Raw genomic sequence first — 6611 nt, 5'->3', positions numbered from 1 at the left:
TATTTGAATTTTATATTGAAATTTTAATTTGAATATTAATATTTTATACTGAAAATAAAAGTTGAATATAATTTTTAAGCTAAAATTATTTTCTAGTTGAAACGGAAAAATAAACTACTAAGGTTGGATGCACAAATTTACTTAAAGTGTCTCTGCTCAGAACATTGTGTTACAATATTTTTCAAAAATTATTTATTTTTAGTCAGATATCAATAAGAAATACAACCTTTATTTTAAAATCTTTGTTTTCTTTAGCCATGAGTTAGTAAAACTATAATTTGCCTAATCAACAAAAAATGAAGAAAATGGATATTCATTAAATATTAACCAAATAAATGTGCTGGAATTTCAGTGTGTTGAGTGTTTTTCACAATATACTTCTAGTGTATTAATATTGTAGTTCATATTAGTATTTTTAAATGTCCTTACTGTGCAATAGTAGTGAATTAAAAAATAAATGTCTCAGTTATTACTTGTGTGGCTTGATTACATGTCAACTTGACACAAGTTAGTCATTTTAGAACAGGGACTCTCAAATGGGAAAGCACCTAAAGACAATTGGCAAGCCTTTAGAGCATTTTCTGGATGAATGGCTACTCTGGAAAGAAGATCACTGTGGTGGTGCCCATGCTGAGGGGGTGTTTCTAGATGATACAGGAGAAGAGAGAGAGCAAGCCATGAGGAGCAAGTTGAGTAAGCAGGATTCCTCCATGGCTTCTGCTCCAGTTCTGCCTCCAGGCTCATGCCTTGAGTTTCTGCCATGTATTCCGTCAGTGACAAGAGTGTGAACTGAAAATTTGGGGCTAAAATTACCGCCCCCCCCTTTTTTTGCTTTTTGAAAATGGTGTTTTATCACAGCAATAGAAATTCTAAGAAACTGGTACGAGGTTTATGGGATACTGTGTTATGGTGGCGACACCTGTTTTGGAGAACACAGTGGTGCCATCGGAACCGAGGAATCTCGGATGCTAGTAATGCTGAGAGAAATTCAGATGATGGAGGAATCCTGCTCGGTTACGTTCCACAGTGAACTAAAGATACTATAAGCATGGGTAATATTATGAATTAACATCCTGTGTTGTTGATTATCTGGGTCTAAACAAAACAAAACAATACAGCTGTAATTAACAGACCAGTACCACTAAAATTAAAACTGTGCCTTATTTGGTACTATTGATGCTATGTATCTGGTACGTGAAAATTATTAGTGATTAATGAGACCAGCATCATCGAGGTGAGACTTTCTGGGGGTATTTCCTTAGAGCAAGCACACTGGGGCTGTTGTTCAGGGACAGGAAAATCTATAAATCTCATGCTGGCAGTTAAACTTTGCAGTGTGCATGGGTTTCAAGTTGATCCAGCTATGGGAGGCAGGAATGTGTCTTAGAAAATAACAGTAGAGTACTGGAACTGTGAGTGGCCTGTGCGTGGACATTGGACAGTGGAGCCTCAATTGCAGCAGAAACTCCAAGACTGAAGCAGATGTGGAACGAAACTGAAACTTGGCAGCTTGTGACATTATCAGAGACCCTGATGAAGCCTAGGAATGGCTATTGGCGATGGCACTGTCCAATTGCAGTGAAGACCCGTTATCAGGAGACAACCAAAGACAGCAATCCCACAGAATCTAGAACTACTTGTGCGGTAGATTTCAGAGGCAGAGAAGTGTTGCTATATAGGTTATTTGGAACACAGAAGATCATGAATCTAAGGCAAATGATGCTAACACTGAGTTTTTTACATTGTTAGATTTTTTTTTCCATTAGTTCAAAAACTGGATTTAATGAACAATTTTGGCAAAGTGTCTTTTTCAGATATGTGCTCTGACTTGATTATAATTATACCCTGAGTCTTCCCATTTAGAGTAAAAGGTATTTAGTTTTTAACTTTGCCCACTTTAGCTGACAATGAAAAGAATTTGGAGGTCAAAGATACTCAAAGATAATACAAAGTATTAGAGTGTCTTTAACTTTTAAAGAGTTTTCTGATAATTTAAAGAGACTGAAATTTTTTTTTTGTTTTTTTTAACGACTTTATTTTACAAAACAAAGATAAATGTACAGATTTTAAACATTTTTTTTGCTTAAAATTATACATTTTTGTCAGTACTGTTTTTCCAGACATTGAAATAATTTTTACATAAAACCATGTGAATATATTTTTTTAGTCAGTACTTGATTTTTTTCAAGGGCTTGACAGTATGCATTGAAAACCTAATAGTTACAATAAGCCTAAAGTACATGCAAAACAAAATGCAACATAGAAATAGTCAAAGTCTTCTTGTTTTGTGAATATATGTATCTTTTTTGTTTTCTTTATTTCTTGGACTTCATACAGTCTGTGAGTTGTTTCTGGGGTAGTGCAAGCCTCTGGGGTTAGCATCCCACTATCAGTGACTGCATATTATGTCTGTTCTTTTGTGACTGGGTCATCTCACTCAGAATGATATTCTCTAAATGCAGCCATTTTCTTAAGAATTTGGTTAAGTCATTGTTTCTGGTGGCTGAGTAGTATTCCATTGTGTATATGTACCACAATTTTTGTATCAGTTCATCTTCTGAAGGACATCTGGGTTCCTTCCAGCTTCTGGCTATTATAAATAGAGCCGCTATGAACATTGTGGTGCATATATCTTTGTTGTGTATTAAAGTGTCTCTGGGGAATATGCCCAGAAGTGGAATAGCTGGGTCTTCAGGTAGTACTATATCCAATTTTCTGAGGTATCGCCAGACAGATTTCCAGAGTGGTTGTATTAGCTTGCAACCCCACCAACAGTGGAGAAGTGTTCCTCTTTCTCCGCAGCCTCGCCAGCATCTGCTGTCATCTGAGTTTTGGATCTTTGCCAATCTGACTGGTGTGAGGTGGAATCTTAGGGTTGTTTTGATTTGCATTTCCCTGATGGCTAAGGATGTCCAGCACTTCCTCAGGTGTTTCTCGGCCATTCGGTGTTCCTCAACTGAAAACGTTTTGTTTAGCTCTGTACCCCATTTTTTAATAGGGTTATTTGATTCTCTGGTGTCTAGCTTTTTGAGTTCCTTGTACAGCTTGGATATTAGGCCTCTATCTGATGTGGTGTTGGTAAAGATCTTTTCCCATTCTGTTGGTTGCCGTTTTGTTTTCTTGACGATGTCTTTAGCCTTAAAGAAACTTTGCAATCTCATTAAGTCCCATTTGTTAATCTTTGACCTTAGAGCTTGAGCCATTGGTGTTTTGTTCAGGAAATTTTCTCCTGTACCTATGTGTTCTAAGGTTTTCCCTACTTTCTCATCTAATAGTTTCAGTGTATCTGGTTTAATGTGGATTTCTTTGATCCACTTACACTTGAGCTTTGTACAAGGACATAAGAAAGGGTCTATTTTCATTCTTTTGCATGCTGAGTGCCAGTTGGACCAGCACCATTTGTTGAATAGGCTGTCCTTTTTCCATTGAATGTTTACTGCTCCTTTGTCAAAAATCAGGTGACCATATACCTGAGGGCTCATTTCTGGATCCTCTATTCTATTCCATTGATCCACATGCCTATTTCTGTACCAGTACCATGCAGTTTTCAGCACAATTGCCTTGTAATATAGCTTGAGGTCAGGGATAGTGATTCCCGCAGATGTTGTTTTGTTGTTGAGGATGGATTTTGCTATTCTAGGTCTTTTGTTATTCCATATGAAATTGCACATTGATCTTTCCAATACCATGAAGAACTGGATTGGAATTTTGATGGGGATTGCATTGAATCTGTAGATTGCTTTAGGTAGGATGGCCATTTTTAAGATGTTGATTTTTCCAATCCATGAGCATGGGAGATCTTTCCATTTTCTGAAATCCTCCTCAATTTCTTTCTTTAGAGGTTTGAAGTTCTTGTCATACAGATCCTTCACTTGCTTAGTTAGAGTCACACGAAGGTATTTCATAGTTTTTGTAACGATTGTGAAGGGTATGTTTTCCCTAATTTCTTTCTCCACATGTTTGTCCTTTGAGTACAGGAAAACTACTGATTTGTTTGAGTTAATTTTGTATCCAGCCACTTTGCTGAACTTGTTTATCAGCTGTAGGAGTTCTCTGGTGGAATTTTTGGGGTCACTCAAGTACACTATCATGTCCTCGGCAAAGAGTGATGTTTTTATCTCTTCTTTTCGATTTGTATCCCCTTGATCTCCTTTTGCTGTCTAATTGCTCCAGCCAGGACTTCCAGTACTATGTTGAATAGGTGGGGGGGGGGGGGAGTGGGCAGCCTTGTCGAGTCCCTGATTTTAGTGGGATTGCTTCAAGTTTCTCGCCATTAAGTTTGATGTTGGCTGTTGGTTTGCTGTATATTGCTTTTATTATGTTTAAGTATGGGCCTTGGATTCCTGTTCTTTCCAGGACTTTTAACATGAAGGGGTGTTGGATTTTGTCGAATGCTTTCTCAGCATCTAGTAAGATGACCATGTGATTTTGGTCTTTGAGTTTGTTTATATGGTGGATTACATTGATGGATTTCCTTATGTTAAACCATCCCTGCATCCCAGGGATGAAGCCTACTTGGTCATGATGAATGATCGTTTTGATGTGTTCTTGGATTCGGTTTGCAAGGATTTTGTTGAGTATTTTTGCATCAATGTTCATAAGTGAGATTGGTCTGAAGTTCTCTTTTCTTGTAGGGTCTTTGTGTGGTTTAAGTACGAGGATAATTGTAGCCTCAAAAAATGAGTTGGGTAATATTCCATCTGATTCTATCTTTTGGAATAGTTTGGCGAGTATTGGTGTTATATCCTCAATAAAAGTCTGATAAAATTCTGCACTGAACCCGTCTGGACCTGGGCTTTTTTTGGTTGGGAGGCTTTTGATGACTTCTTCTATTTCTTTAGGTGTTATAGGGTTATTTAGATGGTTTACTTGGTCCTGGTTTAACTTTGGAACATTGTATCTGTCTAGGAATTCATCCATTTCCTCCAGATTTTCCAATTTTGTGGAGTATAAGTTTTTGTAGTAGGATCTGATGATTTCTTGAATTTCCTCAGTTTCAGTTGTTATGTTGCCTCTTTCCTTTCTGATTTTGTTAATTTGGATACTCTCTCTTTGCCCTCTAGTTAGTCTAGCTAGGGGTTTATCAATCTTGTTGATTTTCTCAAAGAACCAACTCTTGGTTTTGTTGATTTTTTCAATGGTTCTTTTTGTTTCTATTTGGTCTATTTCTGCCCTAATTTTGATTATTTCTTGCCGTCTACTCTTGTTGGGTGTATCTGCTTCCTTTTGTTCTAGGGCTTTTAGCTGTGCTGTCAGGTTTCTGATGTGAGTTCTCTCCAGTTTCTTTTTGGAAGCACTTAGGGCTATGAGTTTTCCTCTCAATACTGCTTTCATTGCATCCCATAGGTTTGGGTATGTTGTGTTTTCGTTTTCGTTGAATTCTAGAAAATCCTTAATTTCTTTCTTTATTTCTTCTTTGACCCTGCTATCCTTTAACAGAGCATTATTTAGTTTCCATATGTATGTGGGCTTTTTGTTGTCTTTGTTGTTGTTAAAGACCAGCCGTAGACCATGGTGATCTGAGAGGATGCATGGGAGTATTTCAATCTTCTTATATCGATGAAGGCTCGTTCTGTGTCCAATTATGTGGTCAATTTTCGAGAAGTTGCCATGGGGTGGTGAGAAGAAGGTGTATTCTTTTACTTTGGGATAGTATGTTCTGTATATATGTGAAGTTTTAAAGAATGAGACTTGGAAAATAGGAAAATTTATTTGACGATAGTGATATTAAATGAGAAAGAAAAGGTAATGGTTTAGTAGTGATCCCTGTGTGCAGTGCTTACATGTTGATACATTATATCAGCCTGACACAAGGTAGAGTCATTTAAAACAAAGGGGATTCTTTGTACACAGGATATGTTTTGGGTTGAAAGTTTTGTAAGAGGGTTGATGTCTCTGATGCTCCACTGGGGTTTTTGTCTGTATACATGAGGTGGCCTCTTCAGGTTCTGTATCCCCAATGCAGTGAGTCACTTCCATTGATTCTTGGGCACCTCCCTTATCCTGGTCTAGTGTCTGTCTCTTCAAAGAGAATGTCCCTCATGTCCTTCACCCCTATCACTTGCAGATTTGCATTCATTTTAATGGGCATCTGGCCATCTCTCTTGTCCTCCACACCTAATCTGGAACCCCCGTTTCCCTCCCCATTCACCCTCACTTTGAGTTCCCTCCTTCCATCTGCCTTTTGTGTCTTTTTTATTCCTCCTTCTAAGTGAAACTCAACCTTCTTTCCTTGGGTCTTCCTTCTTGTTTAGCTTTTTGGATCTGTGGCATAAAACATGGTAATTATATTTTATGACAAATATCTACTTGTAAATGAGTACATACCAGAAATATCTTTGGGGGACTTTGTTACTTTACTTAGGATATTTTCAAGTTCCATCCATTTGCCTAAAAATTTATGAGGACTTTGTTTTTAATAGCTGAATAGATTAAAAAAATAGTCTTTTTACCAATGTCCTAAAATAATACTATTGATAACATTTTTTAATGAAATTTAATTATATGAATGTACCTTAAGTATATTTCAATTTAGATGTTTTGAACTGTATTCGACAAGAAAAATTAGAATTCCTTACAAGAATTGCAACCACATACAAATTTAATTAAGC

This window comes from Micromys minutus (genome assembly GCF_963924665.1).
Source record: "Micromys minutus genome assembly, chromosome: 13".
Lineage (NCBI taxonomy): Eukaryota > Metazoa > Chordata > Mammalia > Rodentia > Muridae > Micromys > Micromys minutus.
Note: the sequence above shows the minus strand (reverse complement) of the source record.